Raw genomic sequence first — 26,919 nt, forward strand, 5'->3', positions numbered from 1 at the left:
AATAGTTCACTCTGGGAGCTCACATGCTCACTGTTCAATCTCCATCATTCCTCTCAAAATCACTTCCACCACCTCCTCAAATCCTCATGTTACATTCTTGCTCAGTACAGTCTTTCACATGCCCACCTCAGGCATCCACCCCAACTGCTGCCCTTTTTCTCTGAGGGGACTGAATGCTTTCATAGCTATGTCCCAAGCTCACCACTTTTCCCATGAGAATAGGGCAACATGGCTTTTTTTCCTTTCTATCCTTGCCCCATTCTTTAGATTCTGTTTCAAAATAAAAGCCCAAGAAAGGAATCTGGCAACTTATAGATGCTTCCTGGCAGGACAGAATAGATGATGCCATTAAACTACTTAATAGGCCAGATGAGAGAAAAAACTAAGACCACATCATATATAGATATAGATATAGATATAGATAGGTATATAGGTATATAGGTATATAGGTATATAGGTATACCTATCTATGTCTATATATTCCTTCCCTCCTTTTTTACACCTGGAAAAAATTAAAAAGGCAGAAGGCAGATGCCTACCCCAGATGACTTTTGTATATTCTTGAGAGCCTGCTGTACTTTTTCTCCTTTCTCTCTTTTTTCCTTCCTTCCTTTTATTTTCTTTCTTTTTTTATTTCTCCCAACATCAAGATAAACAAGGTTTAAGAGCTTTATTGCCCTTTGCCCCTAATTTGAACCCTTGTCATCCTGGAGATAGGTTTTCAAGATGGCGCTCCATAATTTCTGAAGCATAAGAAATTGCTAAACGTCTCTGGGAGTATTTGTTTGTGGAGGATGTTCACTTTACTAAGCATACTGCTCCTCTAAAATGATGTTCTTAGAAAGAATCTAGCATTCCACAATATTTCTATAATTAATAGCTAGATGGACTCAGAGAAAAAAGAAAGCGGATGATCTGGTATGTTTTTTTAATTAGAAATGATCCTCCCTGACCTGAAAAAGAATGCTACCTTTAGCCTAGAAGCATAACTTGTATATACTGGACCACATAACATGTTTTTATTAGAAATTTATCCCTTACCTCCTTGATATCTTGCCATTCACATTCTATCTATTCTTTGGTGAGGCTCTTTTTCAATTATTTTGAAGATCTTATTGTTTTTTATATGGCATTCAAGTCCAGTAGTGAAATCTGTTTCATATTTGTAATCGGTTTTCAGCTCTGGAAGAAGGCCAAATTGGTAAGTCCCTGTGAGTGAAAAAGAAAAAAAAAAGGAAACACCAGAATTTAGTTATACAACCTGAGCTTATAAAAGATGAGGGAAGATAACTCAAAGGAGAAGAACTTGCAAAACATCCTCTCCTTTAACCCCAGTCATTTGGCCCCACTTTTAACCTGGGGAGTAACCAATTAAATGTGCAAAACCAAAAAAGCGTCATTGGGATTGTGAAACTATGTGGCAAAAATCCTCATTATTAATCACATAGAAGGAAGAATGTGTGATTTTAAAATAAAATACCAGAGAAAGATGTAACAAGTTTGATGCAATAGGTATAGTTAGACCCAGTTGTGAAAGATTTGATAAGCTTCTTCTTACTTGTCCTTCACCCTGAAAGCTTCTGAAGAGGCCTGAATATCTGGCTTAAAGTGAGTGATGCTACTTGAAATGAAAAGCAAGGAGATTGCAAATCACTCTTCTGCACAAGCTTGCAATAAGCTATGGCATGGCTGATGGACAGATTCAGGTATTTAAGTGAGTGTGATTTCTAAGCAACAATTTCTAAACCCTCCATTGTCGTTGACCTCCATCACACGATTGGACATGTTTACGAAGGCACATGCAGTGGAATGAAATGCACTGGGAAAAATGCTGAAGTCATTATCCACCACACAGCTGTATTACTGCAAAATGAAGCCATATTATCCTGATCAGCAATAGACACCAGCTTCACACCCTTCTTCTGCTTAATAGTCTGAGTCCATTCCAGCAAAGAACCTTTCTTTTTCAGGAGTCCCAGCTATGGGTTTGGTTGGAGGAAGGTAATCTAAAGTGTATTCTTACATAAAGCTAAGAAACAAAAAAGGATGTGAAGAAATGGTACAAGACTATACTTTTGTCTTTTCCATTTCTTCCTCTCTTTCTTTCCTTCTTAAAGGCAAAGATATGATAAAGATAAAAATTGCCCCCAAACAAGTTTGATTGGTCAAAAAGCAAAAGCAAAGTACTCAAACGGCAGCCTTTTAAACCAAACACAATTAACTGTACCTTGGAATATATGTTCTATAATTGTATGTGCAATTAAATAGCTAAAAGCAATTTGTAAAGGTTGAAAAACCTCAATTGCACACTGAAGTTACATAGGTCTGTTCAGAGTTCCTACTTCTTCACAAAGGCCCAAGATAAGTTACTTCTTCAAACATTAAAAGCAAAAATTTTCATTGTCTAGTAGACACTCATAGAAAGGTTTACTGTCAATTAAATCAAATATTTGCGTTGGACCTTTTCTTAAACCTTGTCAGAGGGAAAAACAAACTATTTTTCATGATTATCAGAGCACTGGCTGTCTCTGATCCAGCCCCACTTTGTCTCTATTGCCCATTGGAATCATTTCTGTGGATTCTACTTCATCCATTTCGAAGTTATATTCTGTGATATATTTCATACATATAAGCAGATTTACCTAGGCTGGTTGAGGCTATTTCCATTTCAACCACTGATGAAAAAACAGTATTGGGGCGCCTGAGTGGCTCAGTCGTTAAGCGTCTGCCTTCAGCTCAGGTCATGATCCCAGGGTCCTGGGATCAAGCCCCGCATCAGGCTCCCTGCTCGGCGGGAAGCCTGCTTCTCTCTCTCCTACTCCCGCTGCTTCTGTTCCCTCTCTCGCTGTGTCTCTCTCTGTCAAATAAACAAATAAAATCTTTAAAAAAAAAAAACCCAGTATTGATAACAGCCAGAGCACAGCAATCTACAGTTATAGCCATTCCAATTGCTTGCAACCTAGTGGTGAAATTTTTCACATTCCACTTATACACATCTATTAGACTATAAGATACTCCAAGGCAGAGACCATCTTCATCTTTAAATCATCACAACATCTGCTATAATATTGGGTATATTGATCTCAAATGATGAAATAACAGAAGGAATGAGTGAGTGAATGAATGAGTGAAGGAAGCAGGGAATTAATATTTAAATACAGGCAACGATTATTTGTGTTATACTTGCACTATACTGAGAACTGTCTGGAAGAGTTTTCAGAGTGCGACAGAAAAAGCTTGGCTGACTATTCTTGGAGAACACGTTGACTGTTTGTTGGATGGAGACAGTTCACCAAGAAAGCAGATTTTGACCCTTCAAGAACTTGAATGTGATGATGAGTTTATGACAGTTCTAAAAGCCAACATACGGTCGGTGGCCAGATTGTGGTTCTGGACTGAGAGGCTTCCATTTGGAAGGCAGACAAGCATTTGAATTATGGGTCTAATGAAAGTGTCAATAGCAATCCTGTTACTGGAGGAGTTGTAAAACCCTGCTTAATGAACTAGGCAGGGACACAAAAACACAATGGTCTAAAATGTACTGTATGAGAAAATGATAATTAGCCCAGATTTCATGTACAAGATAAAATGCATAGGGATGATATTACCACTGAGCAATATTATAGCCCTTCAGGGGACTGTTTTGTTAACAGGGTTTGGCTCAGCCCTTTCAATCCTCCTTATATGAGTGGAGATGTACGACACACAATCATGAGCTGTGAGTTGGGGAAAGATGTCAGATGGTAAAATTCCTCTCATAGATGCTGACAAATGTTAATGACAATAAAAAGAGTTCTGGCCTCATTAAGGGTTCATTGTTATTTAGGAGGCTTATGTGATATGGGATGATATGCCAAATGGCTTCCTGCACAAGAAAAATCAGGGTGAAAGAGAAAGTCATTCCCTGATCTTGAAGTTTACTTTTCTAGACCACCAATCATCAGCCAGGAAAGTAAGGCAAGACGAGGCCAGACCTACAGTGAATAAGAGGGCAACAGCCTCCTACTTTCACTGTTAAGAGTGAGAGAGCCACTGAGGTAGCCCTGAGTACAAGAGAGAACTTTGAACTTGGAACCAGGAGACTGAGACTCTAGTCTTAGCCTGCACTAACTCTGAGTTTGAACTTTCTCATCTCTTAAAAAAAGGGTGGAGGTGGCTTGGAGTGGCACTTCAAGAACTCTGAATGGCTTAACAAATCATCTGAGGATTCTGTTAAAATACATATTCTGATTTTGTTGGTTTGGAGTAGGTCTGAGATTTTGCATTCTTAACAAGCTCCCGAGTTCTGCTGATGCTGCTGGCCTATGCATTGCAATATGAAGAATAGGTGACCAGATAACTATTTCTCAACTTGCAAATTCTATGAATCTACCAAAGTCAGTGATAATCCGTTGGCTATTTGTTATTGCAAGTGAGAGAGATGGACAATTACTGAGGCTTTGATAGCATTAGTGCAGTCTTTTTGTGTTTTTCTCTCATCTTTTTAGTCTAAATAAGCTGCTCTAACCTAGTTAAAAATTATATGAATATTCTGTCCTCTAAAAAAATAAATTGGTCAGGAATCTTGGGTAGTGGACTATTAATGTTGTTAGGCTAGCTACTGATTGCTTTTGAATCAATTGTTTTATGACCAAATGGATTTCATGTGGAAATATAAAATCAGGAAACTGGAAATTATGAGTTAAAATTTTGAACCCATACCTAACAAAATAAGAGCAAAGAGGCTCAAAAGATAACAAGTAAGGTATAGTGATTATACATAAAAATAAGCACAATAGCCAGAGGATGAAATGTAGGGTATGGCTTGTATCTTACACAAACAGTATCCTAGATGTTTAGCCTGTTGAACGTGACCTAGAAAGCTATAATCTACTGGGTTCTCTCCATAGATACTTTCTTCCCTCCTTCCCCAAGCTTAATTTTTAAGAGAACATATGTATATGGGGGAAGGAGGGAGGAGGACCATATGAATCCATGGCTTTAAAAAGTATTTCACTAATCTGAAGACAGGGATTTTGTATTTAACATTTTCTTGATCGCACTAAGCACAATATCTGGCACATAATAGGAGCTCAACTAATGTTTGTTAAAAGGAATGAACTGAAACCAATGAACATTTGATAAAGCTGCAAGACTGAAATTAGGTGAAAGTTCACAGGATCTTCAACAATTTAAAGGGTCAAGAGTTTGGTGGGGGGGTAAGTTGGGGAAATGCATCATTGGTTATTTAAAAAAAAAAGTTTTCTTCCTCTCAAAGAGGAAGGTTTGTCTAGAGAAGAATGAATGAATTAATCTTTGAACAACATTTAATGAGCTCATATTATGTGCCTTATGCTTCATATAAGCTCTTTTCTTACCTCTTCCAACAACCCTGTGAAGTAATTATTATTATCATCCCCAAGCTGCACCAGGTGCCACAACTCATAAATGGCAGAACTAGGGGTTCATCCAGGTACATCAGACTTAGGAGTCTGCATTCATTATTTAACTTATAATGGAGTTGAGGTGGGGAGGAGGAAGAACAAGATATTTTTTAAAACAAGGAAAAGAATATATTTCCTAAGGTGCCAAATTATAGACTGTGAGTTGTAAAGAAATCAAGAGTGAACTCACTTCTGACTTGGGTCAAGGTTGGTTTCGTGGAGAAGGGCTGGAAATGGGCCCAGAGTTCATTCACTCACAACATATTTGTATGCCCCACGTAGTTGGATAGACAGTAGACAGATGAGGTGAAAAGATGAAGGGTCTTGAAGAACGATGACAGTGATCAGTGTTTGTTTTTGAGAATAAAGGGTCAGAAGGACTTTGTAATTCAGGCCAGGAGAAAGCAACATATGGGAACTGTTTTTTGTTGTTGTTGTTTTCATTTTCAGCATATATTGGGCACCCAAAATACATCCTGCCGATAGGGTGGGGAAAAGGGAGCATGTGTTGCTAAGATAACCTAAAGGCAAACTGAATAAGCTAAAACCTCCAGCCAGACAAAAGCCTATTTGTAAATTACTCCACTTAATTTCCCAGGTCATGATTGCCTCTCTCTGCAAAGCGGTTTATGACATTCTCAATTAAGAGTTTGCTATAAAAATGAATGAATGAAGTATTTCAAAACTGCTATGAGATATTAAAGATGAGTCACTTTTAAAAAGTGGTTTTGTTTCCTGTGTTCTGGATAATGCATTTGAGAATGTAGTTTCCAGCCTCACCCATCACCCCATTGTGAAATCAAATTGAATGACTCTCTGCTCTTAGAATGATCGCTCATTCAAATGCATTCAATAAATAAAGCCCAAATACAATGAGGCACTTTTCACAGAGCATCCCAGAGAGCTAGGGCCTGGTCTCTCTCACTGTATGAAGCTGAGACTGAAGTAAATAAAGCATTCACGCACACTGACTGCATAATACATAGTGGCTTATTGTTTACTAAGCTCTTACATATACATTATCTCATTTGGTCCTCACAACAGCCCTCTCATAAAGATGCTGTTGGTTTATTATCCCCATTTAACAGATGGAGAATCTAGAGCTCAGAGTGGTCATTGATTTGCTCAAAGTCACACAGCAATCCAAGAGTTAATTTAAATCTCATCCTCTCCTCCCACCCCCACAGGAAACTTGTCATAAGTACAAAACAATATAATTAATAGAACCACTACAGAGACTGGGCAGAATATTTAAATCATTCAGATGTGCCTCAGGTAATTTTGTAAATACTAAGGAATTCATTTTCTACCTTCTGCAATTCTGTGAATTTTACTCTGGACTAAAGGTCATCCAGATATGATCCTTGCTCAGAGTTATGGAAATGTATGCAGTCTAAAGGAATATGGGCCAAATGCAGAGTAAAAATATCAGTGTAACTCCCAGTGTCATTTATTCTTGCTACCTCAAATCCTTTTTGAAATTAGGCAGATTATAAATCATAAAAATATAAAAATGTAGACCCTTGCCCTAAATTCAATTATCATATATCAGGGGGGTCATGAGTGCAGTAGGTTGGGGAGCTAGTAAAACAAGACTGAAATAGGTATGTATAGTGGGCAAGCCAGAGAGAAATAGAAGGGTATTTTTTAAAAAAACAAAAACAAACAAAAAAAAAACTTTTCAATTTACATTTACAAACATACTGAAAAATTATCTAAAAGGCAATATAAAAGACAATTTTCCCCAAATCAACATCCTTTCAGCCTCTAGCCCTACTGAGAGTAATTAGGAGACAGCTGACTGACCCCTCTTAAGAGCCAATCTGCAGTCAGAGCTGTGCAGAGAAGCACCTTTAGAAGCCTTGTCCTCATGGAGGAAGGGTTTACTTCATTTTTTCACATTGCCCAGCAAATACCATTTCTAAAGCAATCAGTGATAGCTCTCTCCTTCTTCATTTAGGCTCTCCTTTGCTTTTATCTTCATTTTGGCTATGGAGTCATCTACATAGCACAGATCCATCCAGAAGCTACAGATCTACTACACTGGCTGGGCTCCCACATTCACCCACACCCACTGTTGAGAGAACTTGTTGGTTCTAAGGCCCTTTTCCTCAAAATTTCTAATTCATTTCTCTCCAAAATTACGATGTTTCTATTAGCCTGTGTGTAACTGTGAATAGCTACAGCAGTTCCGAAAAAAACAGTTTCTTTATTGTAAACTCTTCTATTTTCTGAGTCATGGAATTGAGGGAATCATAATTGTATCAGTTACTATTTGAGGCACTACCTTCTTGCATGTGTTTCCAATAATTAGTCCATATTATCAAATCATCCCAAGACACAGAAGGGTCTTAATCCTTCTCCATCACAAACAAGAGACAGAAGTCATGATTCCAAAGTTTAGTCTTCAAAAGGTAAGTGACTTAGAACCAAGGTTAAATTACCTGGTGTTTTTAAGTATCAGAAAATATAGTTCTATCACTATTTGTCCACACCTTTGGGCTTGATTTAAAAAGCAAAAACAAAAATAATATCGCTCATGACCAAGGCTTTATAATTATTTGCACTGAAAGCCATATTGAGATCTTTAAGCTATTTCAAGTGTTATGACCAGTGGCTTCAGGAATGAGGTTTTATTTAGATAACACAAGACCTTTGTTGTTGATTGAAACCTGGCTTGATGCCTCTATACATCTAAATAATTTGAAAAAATACATTTGAATGAGAAGCAGATGCTGTTTCCAGATTTCTATTTTCACTGTACAAAATAAATAGAAGCTTTCATCTCTGCATTTACTCTTCAAATATGCTGCATACCACATGCATCATTATTTAAAACAGGGCATTCCTTTTACAAAGGTGAAGGAAATGGGGGTCTTCTGGAGTCCTTGTTTCTTCAAAACACTTTCTGCTCCAAGAAACCTAATCAGGATTATTCATTCTCCATTATTCCTTCCCATGCTTCCATGCCTGGTACTAAGCCAGTAGATCCAAATAGAATGGGGGAAGGCTGGTGCTGAATGCAAGAATGGCAGGCCCTGCTGGTGATCTGTGGCTTGTAATTGGCAACAGATGACAAACATACTGCAAATGCTCAATGTTCATCTTATCAGATGCAAAGCCAATTAAGAAGAAACTATACCCAGGCAAAGAAAAATAAAGAACAGGACATCACAGCGTACCTTTGAGAATGGAGAGTAGTTTTCTTGAGCTTCTTTATCTGTTGCTATGTCAGCACTCTAGCAGGTAGAGTATATTTTTGGTTTCTCTTCTCAGCTAGGAAGTTGCACACTAGGTTCTTGATCCAATTTTAAATGCTTGAGATGTTTGGATGGAGGAGTTATGTAAACATAGGGCAAGGGCCTGCATAACATCAAAGCAAAGCATGTGTACATGGAAGCCACAGATTCCAAATTGGTGGTCTTCTGAGCTGATAGCTACAATAAGACAAGCCAAATTGGCTACCAAGCCCAATGAGAACGGATAGGCAATGAAACTATAATGTAATTTACTGAGATCACTTGTTTACTTGTTCTTTTTCACCATGCTTCATGCCCTACCTTTCATTCTTTGAGGCTATTTCTCTTGCTTACTATTTCCCTCCAGGTCTAGCAGAATGTCTAGTACATATAAGGTACATATAAGTTATCAGTTAATCAATATTTTTGTATGGACACTATGAATGGATATAATTTAAACGTTTATTCACTGCCTTGAAATAAATACCATAGTTTATGAGTTGCATGAATACACAAAATAAAAATGGTAGTTGCCACTTACGAATCACTTAACACGCAACAAGCATTGTGCTAAGAGTTTTACTTGTGTTATATTAATTTTAACACTCAAAGTGATCATAGAAAGTAAGTTCTATTCTCTCCATTTTAAAAATGAGGTTCAGACAGGTAAAATGACTTGCCTGAGACACAACCAGTGAGTGGCAAAACTTTCTAGTCCGTCTTACTCCATAACCCTTACATCTTCTGCACTGCATTATGCCATCCACTGGTTTTCAAAGGTTTTGAAAGCTTGTTCTAATACAATGTGCTATAAACTTAGATTTAACTCAGAAAGAAAGAGTAAAAAAACGTTCTACCAATTAATTAGCGCTTGGAATATCAGAATCAGGTTGTCCCTGCATATGCAGTGAATAAACTGTTCTTAGAATGTAACCAATGATCCAAATGAACAATAAGATCCTTCAACACAGAGAAAGGTTTGAAGGGTTCAGCATGTGAATTGTGCTGCTGTGAAATAAACCAAGGTGAAAAATTAATCCAGAACTTTGATCTGAACAGACATTGAAGCAATTCTATCCCATATGTGCACATATAGATCCAAAAGAAAATAATGCAATGCTAGAAATAGAGAATATACATACTATCAATGTGGTTGCTGCTGCTGTTACCATTATTAACGATAATGATTATTATTTGTTATCATTATTATGGTTAAGATTTATTGGAGCTTGCTATACCCCAAGATCTGTGATAAGTGTTTTACAGGCATTTTTTTCATTTAATCTTCAAACAACTCCCTGAGGTTAACATAATTAGTATCCCCATTTTCCACACGAAAAATTTGAAGTTAAGCATGGTAAATAACATGTCCATGGCCAAATAGCTAGTAGTGGTGGAACCAGGCATAAAACCAGGCCTGTCTGGGCCCAGACTGTGATCTTACCCAATACTACATTGTGTTTCATTGATTTCTACACAATTCTTATGACTGTGGCTTTAGAATTTTAATTTTGTAAAAGCTTTACATATACCACATCTTGGTTCTACTGCCAACATGAGCTTGGGGATGGTTAAGTATGTACTGTAGGGTAATGATGGAAAGATAAACAAGTATTAAAATTCAAAGGGTTACCCCCCCAATTACATGTGTTTTCTTTTCTCAAATTAGGAATATTGTGGTTATTTTTTTTTAAGTGTAGATGAAGATCTTGCTATGAAAACATGTACTAGTATTTGCCAATACTATGGGCCCATCCTAGACAAATTCAGCATATAGTCCATGCTCTCCATTCAATAGCTGGTACTGTACATGCCTTCAGAAAAATTCTGGTATATTTTCTAGATTTCTCCTTCTATATAGACTCTGAATAAAAAGGAATGGGGGGCAGCACTTTGAACCCTCAGCTACTGCGTCTGGATGAAACCTGAAAATACAGGGATTTCCATTCATGGAAAATGAGATGAAGGATAAAGCCAAGTGACCTTTTGAGAACACTTTAAAATTATATTCTGTTTATTGAGTTCATGTCTTGGTCTAAGGTTCAGGATGATATTCATTTTGTATGAATAGGTTTTCTTCTTAAATCATTGTGAAGAAAATTATTAGTATATGAAAGTACTGTATAAAAGGAAAAGATTCATTTGGATGTTTAGGGACCCCATGTGCATTTAGGAACAAGGAGATACAATTCTCCCTTTGGATAGCTGTAAGAATTGGGAAAGTCATTTGAATTCCCTGAGCCTCAGTTTTCTTATCAAAAAATGTAGGGCTGGATCTAGCTTGTCTCAAAATTACTATGGAATTAGAAATCTATGATTCTTTCAATCTACCTTAGATTGAGCAGTTATGTGTGCATTTACACTGCAAATGATCACATAAGAACTGCAGAGAGCCTCTCAATAAATTCCTTGGAAATAATATGACAGTGTGACCAAATTATAAATAGTTCTAGTTGTCTAACACATATAAGAAGGTAACAAGATTTTTCAACTTGGTGCAGCAGTGATGATTATCTCAGCCTTTTTAGGTTTTTCTCATTGTCCTGAAACATAGGTATCAAGGAAATGGGAAGTAGAAATTCTGCGTATTTACTCCTCATGCTGATAAACATCTATATTTGACATTCTAGAATAACAACATCTCCAGCAGCAACTAAGATATGCATGTTTCAGAACCGAGAAACTTTTAAAATCCCCCTATAAGCAAAGCAGACACAGAAGACTCTTAATAATTGATTATAATTGATTTTAACCTTGTCCTAACCTGGGCAAAATGGCAAAGCCAATCATCTTTGTCCAGATGGGGTATGAGAAAAGAGCCCCCAGTCCACATCTTTAAAAGCTCCAGACATGAGCAGAAGATAAAATATTTAGTCTGCCAAAGCCTTGACCTCCCAATTCCAGCCAGTTTTGAACTTGAATTGATTTCCGACAAGGCATCTGGGAGATGATTACAACAAAATGCACTAAAGCTGGGCAGCCTTTATTTTAACATCCCAGCAGCTTAACCTGTTAATAACAGCAATTGTTTTAGATACAATACCAATTGCTGTAACCGACGCAAGAAATGGATAACAGCAGCACCGACTCCCAGGCAGTGCAACAAAAACAAAAAAGCACAGCCAGTCACAGGAGGTGCTGCAGTATTTTTCAAAGAAACCTCAGTTTTCAGGGACCCAGGCACCATCAGACACCCATTTCTACAGTCTAAAAAAAAAAAAAGATTGTTAGCCAAAGAAGGCTGCGTGTTGAGAGAGAAATCACTATAAGCTAGGCGATCTGGAATCACATCTGTGTCCTGCCGATGAAAGCTGAGCTGTCCTGGGCAAGTCACTTCATGTCTATATGCCTAATTTGCTTTGTTTGAAACAGTGCTGCCCAATAAAGACATAATGTGAACCAGAAATGTGAACCCATATGTAATTATAAATTGTCTAGTAGTCACATTTTTTAAAAAAGGCTTTAAAACAGAAAATTCATTTTAATATCTTTTTAGAAACATTTTTAAAAAAGATTTTATTTTTAAGCCATCTCTATACCCAATGTGGGGCTCAAACTTACAACCCTGAGATAAAGAGCCACATGCTCCGTCAACTGAACCAGCCAGGTGCCCCTTTTAATATCTTTTTTAATATAATATGTATAAAATATAAACATTCAATGTGTAATCAATTTAAAATTATTAACGTAATATTTTAAATGTATTTTTGTACTAAGTCTTCAAAATCTAGTGTATATTTTATACTTACGGTACATTTCAATTCAGATTAGTCACATTCTAATTACTCAATAGCCACATGTGGCTATCATAATAGACAGCACAAGTTTGAAAAATGAGGAGGTTAGACTAATCATCTCTAGGGTTTTCCCTATAACATGTCATGATGATTCTAAACATTGCTTCTGCTGCTCTTCATTTTAAATAAGCTACAGGTTGAAAGTGTAGATGTGGCCTGTGGATGGGTGAGAGAAGGATGTTAGAGTGACAGCAACTGTGACAATGAGTTTGAGTTTAGCCATCTGTAAGGTCTGTGCTAATGTGTGGACATGGCCTTAACTCTATCCTTAATTAGCTGTCCAGTTAGTCATAAGTGGTATAGAGTTGGTGGACAGAGCGGGTGGTTGCAAATTTTCATGACACAGCCCAGCACATTCTATTAAATGAAATGATCAACAGCATCCTCATCATTCATTCACCACTATTTATGTACCATTCATGTTGCATATACAAAATCATTTAATCATCTCAATCACTCTTTGGAGTGGCAATTATTAACCTTATTTTCGCAGGTGGTGGACTGAGCCTCAAAGAGACTAATTAGTCTGCCCAATGTCAGACTCCTAGAAAGCATGGAGTGTGGATTTGAACCCAGATTTTCCAGACCTCTAGACCAGGCTCTTGACTGCCATGATACACTGCTTTACAAACAAATAAGTTTTGGTCTTCTACCTCACTCCCATGAAGGTTTCTCAGATTATAGAGATAAGAAGAGGCATAGAAAGTTAAAGATGTTGCTTTCACTTTTTAGTGACTAAGAAAGACAGAAACAGTACAGAATAACATTCTAATAAACATATACTCCTCTCTCCCAGTCAAGCATACCTGCAAAATGGAAGAAAGAAGGAAGAGAGGAAAGATGGAAGGAAGGAAGGTAAGAAGGGAGGTAAGAAGGAAGGAAGGAAGGGAGGGAGGAAGGAAGACAGGGAGGGAGAAAGGAAGGTAAGAAGGAAGAAGGCAGGGAGAGGGAGGGGGGAAGGGAAAGGAAGAGGGAAAAAGGAAAGATTCACCAAGCACTGTGACCTTTCAATAGAGTCTCAAGGCTCTGGTCAGAGAATCAGGGCAACATTTTCCTTCTCTTAAACATATCCATGATTCAAACTCAGACCACAATATACAAATTATACCTTTAGCAAATAAATACAACATGTCTGGTGAAATGTGGAGGAAGCCTTCTTCACACATTGAGTATACCTATGCTCACAGACTCATGCTCAAATATAGACTCCTGCAATCACCTTGTCATCAAACTGTAATGTTAAGAGGCAAAAAAATAAATACCTAGATTTTTATATATTTTAAAGAATTCTTCATAACATCATATTAATCATTCGACAGTTCTTTCTACACTACAGAAATGGTCAGGTGTGGGAAATAGGACTGTATGGAGGTATTTCTATTACATTATGTGCTATTTTTCTTCTCTGATTTCTGAGGGCATAAAGACAGGTCAAATTGGTAATTTGGGAGTAAACCATTTCCTGTGAAAACTTCATGCAGGCTTCAGTGTTAACTTGATTTAAAACTAACTTTCCTATAGAGACATTTGGAAAGGGCCCCGTAGCCAGTCTGCAGACAGCTCTCTGCAGCTGGGCCATGACAAGCCCATCACTTGTGAACTAATCTAGAATCACAAAGTCTTAACCACCCCTGTTTATTGTGTTTTGACTTCATGAGTCACTACTATCATGGCTGTAAGGAGACTTTTCTTTAACTTGCCCAATCACATGATAATGTTTTATGTAAAGATGATAACAGTTCATATTTATTGCATGCTTACTCTATACCAAGCCCTGTTTTGAGTGCTTTATGTGGATTAGTCCTCATCAGAAGGTATCCTTACTATGCCCATTTTACAGAAGAGGAAAGTGAGGTACATAAAGCTTATAAATAGTAATAGATAATATGGTTTTCTTTTTTTCCCCTTATCCTGACCTTTAGTACATTTCTCATAATCTCCTTAGAAACTTCCATCCGGCCATAACTTTGGCTTAATCTAGATTAAGAGTCTGTCCATCATTCTCATTCCTACTCATAAAGTTCTGTGTTTATTGGTGGTAGAAGAGGTTTATGTATTCTATCAGTTATTTGTTACTGCATAACAAACCACTTCAGAAAATTGTGGATGAAAATTAAGAACAATTTCATGTGCATTTTATCACAATTTTAAAAATTAAAAGGGAAATTTAAGTCAAAATAAAAAAGCAAACATTTGCAATGATGTGGATGGAACTACAGGGTATTATGCTAAGTGAAATAAGTCAATCAGAGAAAGACAATTATCATATGATCTCACTGATATGTGGAATTTGAGAAACAAGGCAGAGGATCATAGGAGAAGAGAGGAAAAACAAACAAGATGAAACCAGAGAGGAAGACAAACCATAAAAACTCTTAATCTCAGCAAATGAACTGAGGGTTGTTGGAGTGGAGGGGGGTGGGACGGAGGGGGTGGCTGGGTGGTGGACACTGGGGAGGGTATGTGCTATGGTGAGCACTGTGAACTGCATAAGACTGATGAATCACAGACCTGTACCCCTGAAACAAATAATACATTACATGTTAATAAAAAATAATAAAAAAATAAAAAAGCAAAAATTTTACTTCCTTATGATTGTGGGTCAGTAAGTTAGACTGAATTCCATTAGACAGCTTTTCTGCTAGTCTTACCAGGGGTCACACATGTGCGTATAGTTATCTGGTAGCTCAACAATGGCTGGATAATCTAAGATGGCTCATTCACATGTCTAGGGATTAGTGTCTGTCAGCTTGGCCACCTGTCTCAAGCAGGCTAGCCACTACTTCTTATTGTGGCAATTGTGTTCCAAGTCCCAGTCTTCAAGCATTTTTAAAGCTTCTGCTTGCATCACATTTGCTGCTGTTCCCTGGGCCAAAGCAAGTCTCAAGGTCAAGCCCAGGATCAAAGTTGGAGAAAACTACACAAGGGTATGGGTCCATCACATAATAAACATAATAAACCCCTTACATATTCTTCTTCTCCTTCAAAATGGCCAAAACAACTCAAGCTTAAGCAGAAGACTAAATCAGAGAAGGAAATCCACATGTCCTACTAAGCCACAAATATATCAGATTCTAAATTTGGCCTTAAGTTTGAGCCTCAGATGTAAATGAATACCAAGTCCCATATTTCCATGAAATATATTTCTTTTCATAACATATTTTGGAAAGATGGCCACCAGTTTTGTATTTAAATGAAACACAATATTTCATCTGAGGGCAAAACAACATTAAATATTTTTTATAAGACCCCACTGGATGATGACAATGGCTAATGCTGTATTTTTACCATGGGAACTTTTGTTTTACTGAAGCAGTAAAATTACAATCACATGTACTCATCTTCTGTTGAAGTAATGAACAATGGTATGTCTGAGAGAAATTCAAAGTGCATCATTTATCTTATCCTATTTTCAATTAGGCCGAATAAAGTATAAAGTTGGTTCCAAACTACATCACAGAAACAGGGTGAGTAAATTTATTATACCACTAGAGTGCTAATCTTAGCAGATGGTAGAAAAAATATTTTTAGCATGAAATATGCTAAAGCAATAAATCTGAACAAGGTGGATCTTATCAACTAATATCTCCCCAGTGTGAGGTAAAACTCCTGTGTGACAACTCAGCATTCTTATGAACTTTGGTGGATGTGGTTAGATACGGTCCTCAGTGAGAGATGGTAAAAATAGCAAAATTGAGGATCAAATAAGACAACAAACTATACACCCAGAACACTGCATTGAATTTTAAAAAGTGGAATGAAGTGACTGTGCTATGTTTTAACTGCTGTTGCATTTTATTTCTGAAATTATGCCTACCCCAGAGTCTTGTCAGTTCTCCATTTAGAAGTCTCTATTAGGTCAGTTTTGGTGAGCACACACAGTTACACTTTCCTGTTAATCACCATTAGCCAAGGCAAGCACCCAATGAGAGAGCCCAGAATAGGGCTCTCACAAACTGGGCACTGGCTGAGTATACCTGAGTGAGAGTTCGCAGTTCCATGGATGCCTTTGATTCATGGTTCATCAGTATCCAGCTATAAAGCCCAAGCAGATGGAGTAGGTTGCTCCCCGGAATATGTAGCATGTGATACTCAAGAGTTCTATAAATATGTACCAAGTGGAAGGGTAAGAAGTAACAGAGTTAAAGCCATGACGTGTTTGAGCACTCTGTCGGAGAGGTAGTTGAGCTAAAAATTTTTTAGGGTGACCACAAACTATGTGTTTTATAGCCACCTTAATGTCCCAAAGAAGTGCTATTTTAGAGTAGATCAGAGTGGTGATGGGTCTGGGGTCAGAAAACAATGAATTCACGTTCAAATATGGGCTGTTAATTTTCCATGTGACCTTGAACTTTTTACATGATTTTTTGGGAGGGTTTTAAATTAATTATCTACAAAATAAAGGACTTGAACTCTGGTGTCACTACATTAAAGAATGAGTGTAAAGAAGGAATGAGTCAGAATCATTAGAACAAGTTGCATTTTAGGTGAGCAACAATAAACAGGACCCAGTGACTTCAGAGTCTAGGCATTTCTCTTAATCCTGGCAATATGTCAAATAATTGGAATTATGCCTTGTTCATTCACTTGAATTGAAAACAAAGCTGAAACCACTAAGATGTTGAAGAAATTTAGTATGGACAAATTATGGGATACCATCTTAAGTCCATGGTCTATATTTTCCATAGTAATAGAGGTAGATGTTAGAAATTAAGGATTGAGAGAGTTCAGGAGAACAAACTATTCTGGTTGGTGACAAGGGGAGGTTGAGGGTAGGAAGGGGAGTGGGTACACAGCTATGTAGGCCACCCCTGGATTTTTCTCCACTGTTCTCCCCTTTCAGACTCTCTCAGTTGAATCTTTACTGACTCAGGGTTAGCACAACATTTGTAGACATTAATAAAGCTCTTGTGGGAATGTGGAATTAGGGTGGAGATGAACCACATGTGTTGCTGTCCATGGTTCTGATTATCCTACTGCTGTTTTGGCTGTTCTCCCCAAGAATGGGAAACCCCTGATGACCTTTCTCCAGTTTATCCAAAATGGAGTAAGAATTTCTGTATTAGTTGTGGAAGAGACTAGATCAAAAGGTGTGAATAAAGACAGAAGGAGAGATACAGGCACTAAGAGATTATAAGGGAGAAACAAAAATATGTTGATGTTATTTTCAAATAATCACAGGTATCATAAATAAAACCACAAATTACCATTGTCAAAATTTGGACTACTGAAGGAGTACAGAATTTGTGCTTAAAGCTACATAATCATGTAAAATCCTGATATAAAAAAACACATTTAGGGGAAGGGTGAAGAACATCAATCTGGTTCACTAAAACTCACTGGTTGAATTACACCAAAGAGCTTACAGCTTTCTTTGACTTAGTATTGTCCCCTTTTGATGACACTTAGCAATTTTACATTGTCACAGAACAAATAGAAAGGTTACTTATTTTGCATTTCATGCAGCTAATTCCATGTATGTTTGGCATTATACCATGTTCTCCAAAGTATTCCTTGGAGACATAAGGGGTAGGGCTTCCCTAAATCCCCTCAGCTGTATTCTGTGTCTAAATCAGGGAAATCTCTTGTGAAAGAGAATGCTATTTATACCCTAATATCTGTTCTCCCATTTTTTTCCATAATAGAATATTAAGCCAGGACCCCACAGAATTAAGATTACATTTCACAGTCACTCAGCAATAACAAGTGGCCAACTGATTAAGTTCCAGTCATTAGACTAAAGGTGGAAATGTCTCTTTGCCTTCTTAAAGACTCCTGTCTTGAGAGAACGTCTCTCCTTTGTTCTCTTCTTCATCCATCCTCCATCTTGCTTCATGCATTGTCACTGGAGATCAAGACGTTGAGGACTCTAGCCTAGGGGTGGTGGAATGGGGAACTGAAAGGCCCAGGAAGAACAGAGTTTCCATTTAGCCCTGGACTTCATTCCTCCCTGAGTATCATGTCAGAGAGAAATAAGCACATGTTTTTTCCAAGTCACTGCCATTTTTTTTCCTGTTACTAGCAGCTGAACCTAATCCTAATTAATACACTATTCATCAACATTTGGTGAATGCAAAGCAAATACTGACTCATGTATACTCAATCAAAAAAAGGAATCTAAAGAAAAATAACAAACCAACAAGCCAAAGAGTTCCATGAGGTCCTTTTAATAGTACATGAAGCAGGAATCCCCAAATATCTCCACTGAAGCATTGGAACTAGAGTTCCTTTTCATCAAAATAAATAAATTAAAAAGCCTTTCCAAAATAATGTATTTATAACATGGTATTTTTTAAGAAACAATTTTCTTCCTCTAAGCACTCTCTTTACTCTCACCCCTTACCCAGAAGAAATACCATGAGCTTCACAATAAACCTTTTAAGTGGATGATAACAAGAAACTTGAAGGCACCATCCACTAAAACTGAGTTAGCCATCTTAGATTTCTAGACTCCCCAAAGAGATCAGGAGTCTCTTTTCCTGGTGATACAGGTGTGCACTTTAAAATGATTTTTACACAAAACTTTAGTATTTTCATGCAGCATTAGGAGTGGCCAGAATCCCATTAACCCTGCCTCTTATGGAAATTGCTGTGACCCTTATTTCCAGCATTTGGACCAACTGTCAATTGTCTTTGAATGCGAAAAAATGGTGGTGGTCTTTTTGTATGCAGGCAGGCTGCATTTCAAAATGGACAACCAGTTGAGAATACTTTCCAGAAAAGACCAGAATTCCTCTCCAGAGCTCCCTCCCTTCCCTCTTCTTATTGCCTGGAAAATGCCAGGAAAGTTTAAAATTAATGGCGACCAATTGAAAAAGAAAAGGAAATCTAAGAAACATTTATTCCCTAAGATGCAGCCCTATTTCTTTTACCTTTACATAAGTACACAACGGTTTCTGTCAGGTCTTGTTTTTCTGGAGTGGATGGGGTAAAGAAAAGCTCATATACAAGATAGAAAACATGTTTTTAAGCACCAGCAGAAATGTTCATGGTTTCAAATGTGATATGAATACAATATAATGCAGGGCCATACACTTTTCTCAGATTCTGTTAATGTTACTGACTTTAAAACCTGAGTTCTTTAGAATTAAAACCAACACAAAAGACATAAGTGGTAGTATTTTATGCACCACCAACAAAGGATTCATAATTCTCCACTATGAAGCTATAAATACTTCAAGTCCAATCTACCTGGACACAAAACTAATATTAGTAGCCAAAGGGACTGCAGTCACTGGAAGAGGCATCCATAAGAGGATCAAGGTGCTAAGTGAGTCCACTAAGACTCAGAACACTAACCTAATGAGGTTAAGGTATTTATGCTTCAGTCCCCATAAAGGCCACTTAGTTGATCTGTAACTATTGCTCTCCACCAATTGGTTATATTTAGCTGAGATTTGATATTGGCTACAATGGGAACTGAGTGATTATGTGTGGGTGATTCAGGGTAAAGAAATTCCCATTGTTAGAAAGATAAGGCACAGCATATGCCCTGCTAATTGGAATAACTATGTCATCTTCATTCACATAGGAGTCAGAGACAACTGTTAGTCAGATGAGTTTGCTATCTGAGCAGTTTGGTTCCAGCTCAACCCCAAAAGGAGAGATGAGAATTCTTCCATTGGCAACATTTTCTTTTTCCAAAAGAGATTATTTTTGGATTTGGATTAGATGGATTAGAAACAGCAAGGTGATGGGGGTAAAAGGAAGAAGGGAAATGACCCCACCAATGTGGCGCAGGGTAAATGCATGCAATAGGGCTCAAGACTGATATTCTGCCTTTTCCAAGATGCCTCACCACCCCTGGTGTGTCTCCCTTCTCCCTCTTGACAATGTTGGATATTAATCTTATTTAGGATCTTCAAAGAGCAACAGGGTGAAACACAAATTTAGTAAGAAATTTGAGAAATGGCTGTGTGACTTCCTTTTCCTCCTGCTTTTCCCTCTCACCACAGGATGCTGAAAACTTTGCTGAAGAATGTTTGGAGTGGCCAGAATTCTGTCACCTCCACTACCAGTGTCCCTAAGTAGTCAGACAATCCTTGTCCCTTACCCAATCTGCATATAGGGAAATGTTACCATTCTCATAATTAAAGCTCCACTTGCAATCCCCAGGCAATGTTACACTATATCATCCATTTAACTTTATTGTGATTGATCTGTGTCAACTTTAACTATACTCACAAGGAAGTCAATAAATAAAGATCAATAGTTTTTTATTTCTTCAGGTTTTTTACTAGAAAGAATAGATGGGTTAAATAACACCAGCAACAGCAGTGGCACAGAGCTTCCCTCATGCTTTCCTTGGTAAAAATTATATTAAAACAAATCAGATTTAAATTCACAAATGGGATTGCATCATCATCTGATCTGTCATTAAGTTGCCTTCAGCAGTTTTAAATGCAAATTTTGAAACAAACAGGGCTTGAATGTATCTGTCCTCTCTGAGATGAATTCTCTTCACAATATGCCCAGTCAACTTCTTATTCTTTAAAAATCTTAGCTTTTGTAGTTCTGGTTTAATGTATTAATGACCTGTCAAGACTGAGGTGTACTCTATGGATGAAGAAGGCTCATGTTTAGACAGACAAATGAGTAATTCCTTGTTCTATTTAAGGGAGGAGAAGCCTGGACCATGCTTTATGTGAATCCAAAGGTGTTATGGGCAAGCATCTGGGGATGACCCAGTTGTGCAGACCTGTCCCCACCCCCACCCCCACCCAGAGCACTCTGCCTTGTCAGGTGTTAACACTTTAGTTGTCAGATCTTGAGAAAGTCTGGGAGGATTAGGGTGAGAAGGGAAGGGGCTGGTACAGAGGAAAGAGGTTCTAAGAGAAGGGGTAGGGCTGCCAGGAGGATGGCAAGAGGGCATTTATAGAATATGGAGTAGAAACAATCTAATATCCAGTAGAAAATGATTTCAATATTTTGATAACTAGAATGACTGTACATGTATGGGTCAGTTGCTGAATGTCAGCTAACTCTAGAAAGAACCAAGAATAATATTCACACACCCATACACATACACAACAGACTGGAAGTGTGACCATCATCAATCTGTCTTACATGAAAAAATAAAGCTTCCAAAATCTGTGATACCTTTAACAAATAATGGGAGGTCAAAACCTTTTGGCCAATGTCCTACCAGTCAATTCCATTTTAGATAGTGTTCCCACATTGAAAATAATTATTTCTCCTATTACCCATGTGTTAGCGTATTCAATTTCAAAATAAAAGCACATAAATAAATTTAGGAAAGTCTGTATCTATATTCCCAGTTCCAAATTTCTCTAAAGTCAGAATTGCATGCAGCTATCTCCCTGTTCCACTCTGCCATCCAAATGTCCTGATGATGCCTAAAATAGATCCTGTCCAAACTATGTTCTCCTCCTGTTCCTGACTGTTAGAGAAAGGAACCGCCATGCTCCCAGTAACTCAGGTGTGAAATATACTCATTATTTTTGAATGCTTCCTCTGCTTTGTTCCCTACTCACTGAGTACATTGTGATAGCTCTTTTACTGATCCCTTTAATTCAATTTGATAAAAAAATTTAAGTAACAATATGAAAAGTACTAATGAAGAGACAGATCATCTATCTTCAAAATATTACTATTTAGTATGGGCAATAAGCAGGTATATAAAGAACTGTATATGATACAATGCATTACATAAAAGTGCCACAGGACAGACATGAATAAAACATGACAGCTCAAGAGTGGAGAGGAACACAGGTGAGGGCCTCAGGGAGACCAAGGGAAAATGTAGAGCTTGAAGAACAGGGAAAATCTTGTCAGAAAGAGAAAAATGTGGAATGGAAGAAAAATCCAAATCCAAATATTCTTGAGCAAAGGTTAAGTAATAAGAAAGGATAAATTTGGTTTTAGAAACAATGCAATGACTTTGGCTAAAGTGAGGAGTTTCTATAGGACATAGTATCTATAGGACAGTAATGGGGAAAATACCCAAATGTTAAATTGAATTCATATCATGGAGGGTCTTGAATGCCAGGCTGAGGCATTCTATACATAATTGAAAGGGTAAGGAAGTACCTAAAAGTTCACGCTGGGTCAGTCCCTGGTGCTGCTATAGATGTAGGGTGTTATACACTGCTGGTGAAAAATGATTGGTAACCTTTTTGGGAAGACACTCTGTCCATATTTATTAAAGATAAACAGACTCTTTATTTCAGAAATTGTTCTGGTCATCTGTCCTGTAGAAACATCAGTCCATAAGGATACATACAGTACAAGCAAATTTTTTTGGTAATTGTTTTAAACTGCTAAAAAAAATTAAAGCAGATATAATCTGAATGCCCATCATGGGGCAAATAACTGAATGACACCATGACATAGAATGCAATTAATAATATCCAGGTCTTATTGACCTGAAGGGTGTCCACAATAGAATGTTAGAGGGCACATTTAGTATATATATGAAATGATATATCATACACACACACACACACACATCATACATATCACCCAGACATTCATATATATACATACATATCCTATTTATATAAAATAAACCAAAATAAAACACTAATATGATTAAATAAAATGTGTATAGATAGACATGTGAAAAGTGAACTATAAAGCTGTTAAACTTCTGTAGAGGATAAGAAAAAAAAAGGCATGTTTGTCACAGATTCTGCAATTCTCCTTATTATAGGAAATTTTGGAAAAAGTAAAATGTTTGCTTATAAGGAAGTATTAAATAATGTTAGTGCTAAATACTGTTGATGATGTATATTATCAGGAAAAAAAGATCAGATTGCAAAATAGCATGCACAGTATAAGCCCATCTATATATACACTTCCATGTACATAGAAAATAGTCTGAATGGACATAAACCAACATTAAAGGTATATATGTGTACATTTCTTTCTTATTTTTACTTCCATATTTTTTGTTTTCTTTTATTCATTAAATATATTTATTGGAGGATCTATAGGCTGACAAACACTGTCCTAAGGTCTCTTTTCTTGTTTTGAGTTACTGTTTGAGTTCAAGTCTGCTGAATGGTATGATACTTGAGGGCAAATGGCTCTGTTTTCTCATATTCATACTGATCAATATTTGTCATAATGATCAATATGAATATGAGAAAACAGAGCCATTGATTAATTTAATAAACATATGAATGAACATAACCTGCTCAAGACTACTCAGCTAATACTGAACTGGACAAAAAAACTTGTCCAGTATTTTATAGAGCAGGCCTTCCATTAGGCTATATAACTCCAGAAACTCTGAGAGGATTATTGGCATGCCTTGTCCTCTCAAAAGTGAGCACAGGTGCTGAGGAAATTAAAATCAAATGTCTATAACTAAAATGTCAGGATAATCATTTACCAAGGTATTATGTGTTCTGAGTAACGTGAATCTTCTCTTCTGTTGTTGACTGTCTCTCTTACCTGAGTTTTTAGTTCCCACATATAAATGAAACATCTTCCTGAAAGAGCTTGGATCTATTTGCCGATGGGTTTATGATTCATGTTTATATAGGTTATAAATCCTTTTCAGGAATTACAAAGATACCTTGCTTTGCTTTTCCTAAGCTGTTTGTTTTTGCTATTACTTTACATATTCTGTGTGTCCAAGATACCAGAGACCTGAGCATTCGGCTTAGCAAATGTCCCCTCTACCTTTTCTATATTAATGTTGAATACCAAGATTCATAAATTGTAACAAAACCAACATTCCAGTCCATGTGGGTTTTCTCACCAACTATGAGTCAAATACTTAACTCTTAACAAATATCCAAGGACTTACATGCATACGGTGAAGTACAACCTATTGAAAGATGGGATTTCTGGGTACCTAAAGTTGGAAAAAATAAAATTTTCATAATTTGCTAATATTTAACAGAGTGATTGGAGAGTCAAGTGAATAATAGAGATGAAACTGTTTTGTAAAGTTTCAAACACTGCACATACAATGGAGTATTAATTTGATTAGTGTTCTTTGTTTTGGTCTGTTTCCCCACAAATGATGGCTGAGATGAAAGTAACATATACCGGCATCTTTGGGATGTAAGTTCATTTAAATGGAGTTCAAATGATAACAGACATATAATCTGAATGTCCCAGGCCCTCCCATCTTCTAGGGTCACATTCTCCTTTAAATTTCCTGATAAAATGACTCAGGCCCAGTCCCACACATGAGAAATGTAGTGCAATCCCAAACACATTTGAGAGTTCCCAGGAAGGGAAGGATGTCCTACTTTCCTGGTCACTCTCACTGATTCCTCCTTACTTAAGGTCCTGCCTCCTCACACTGCTCCTCTTTCCTTGGTTACTTTATCCACGCACGTCATCTCCTCTGTCCTCTTTGCTTCCCCAAAGCACCACCAGTACAAAGCTATTGCATATGACTAACTTTATAGTTTGGGTAGAATAGAAGAGATCATGGAACAACACAAAATAGGAACAACCTAAGATTTAAAAGCAAATATCATTAATCTTCAAGTCCTTTGGTGATCCTTGTCCCACGAAATTTCTCACCAGTCATTTCTTTCCTTAAACAACCAGCAAAAGTCCCCTGCCCTTCTCTTTTATTAACTAGCGCTCGAAAACTCAAATTTTATGTTTTTTTAATTATGCAAAACTATATGACTATTTTCTCTTACTTCTTTTCAGTAATAGATCCAAAGAAGTTTGTCTTTCTCAAGAAAGAGGGCTCCTCAAAGTATTTTCCTACACAAAAGTGTCATCTGCCCTTAAATCTCACCATTCCTAGCAGCACAAAGTTTTTTTGTTTTTGTTTTCCAAAGTTCGAATTCTTAGGCAGCATGGTAGTGGTAGTGATGGTGTCAAAGGACTCTCAAGAGTCATTTGGGAAGCTTTCAGAGCTGCAGTAAGTCCTGTCATCCGTAAAAGAAACTCAGCAAGAAGGTAAGGTGTAAGGCTCCAGTGTGGGCACCTAAAACTTCTCACAGATCCTAAATTACAACAAGGAATCGCCAATACCTGAGGCTGTTCTTAGAATCAACCTCTTCACAGCAATGTCGACTCACCAAGATTCTATGGGTAATGGTCTTCTGAAATTCTGCGGTTCTATATATGGAGCATGCAGTGATATAATGAAACCACCTGCCCAGTACAAGTGCCTGTGCTTGAAAGTAGCAAAAAATGTCATTTTAATTTCCACTGATTTACTTATAATAATGACAGTTGAAAGTTTTGAGTGCATACCACATGTGAAACTTTGGACATAGTGTACATATAGTCTCTCTGATCCTAAAAACTGTACAAGGTACATATTAACATATTATCCTTGACTTCAGACACTTGACTTTTCCCAAGGCCACCTAGCTGGAAAGTGGTAGAACTCCAAAGCTCATTCTCTCCTCTTACATTGTTCTGCTCTCTATGTGTTTCTGAGCTGGGAATAGACTGACCACCCATGCCTGTGTTCCCTTCAACTCTGAGTCCTATTGCTCAAAACAGTTCTAAGTGGCAAGGCCCAAGAAGGTATGACTATCCTTCCTGACATCCACCTTAAAGGTTGACTGCATCCCACTTTTCTTTAAAACCATTTATGAATCTGTCATTCATAAATTTGTCCAAACCCTTTTAAAATCCATTTATATTTCCTGCTAGTATCACCTTTTAGGATAATGAGGTCCCTTGTTTTATTACCCACTGTGTGAATTAGTGTTATCTTTCAGTTGTCCTTAACTGACCTTCATCAAGTTTCAGAGGGCATCACCTCCTCATTCGTCCCAGGCTAATGGACCCTTAACTATCCTTAGATCATCCATCTAAGACGACAGAACATTTAGAACAAGAACATGATTGCATCCAGGAATGACAGCATTCCTTGGCAACTAAATGGTAAATGTTGGGTGGTGTTGGGATTGTCAAAGATGCTTCCTTCCACCTAAAATAAGATGCACTGTGTCTTAGGAGGCTGCCTACCAAGCAGCAGTGCCCTCAATGGTCCTGCACTAGCACATCTCCTAAACCAACCAGCTTGTGAGGCTTTCCACATGAATCTCAATAAACCCCTAAACTGCTGGCATCAGATTAAATAAAACTCAGGTAAGGGATGGGGGTCTAGACAACTATTGAGAGTAAAATAGGATGATGATTGTAAAGGCATTCAGTTGTAGAAAACCATAATGAGAATGGATTCAGATACAGGGAAAGGTGATAGTCCAACACTGGAAACTGGGCACACAGCAGACACATGACTAGGAGGAACCTCCTTACTGGAATTAGAGCACAAAGTCGAGCAAAACTATTTTCCAGGCAAGTGACTTTTCTTAGACTCATGAGATAATCAATATGTATTTTGGCCTGAAGAAAATATTCTCCGATTGCAGGGAAGGAGAAGCGGTAGTCTTCTCATTTTATATGCACTGAATGTATTGAGGAGTTGCTGCTCATTGTGGTATAAACATGGAACAGTACAACTTTTTTCTAGCACCGCCCACCACTCTACAATGTTAAGCC

The sequence above is a fragment of the Zalophus californianus genome, chromosome 8 (assembly GCF_009762305.2).
Source record: "Zalophus californianus isolate mZalCal1 chromosome 8, mZalCal1.pri.v2, whole genome shotgun sequence".
Lineage (NCBI taxonomy): Eukaryota > Metazoa > Chordata > Mammalia > Carnivora > Otariidae > Zalophus > Zalophus californianus.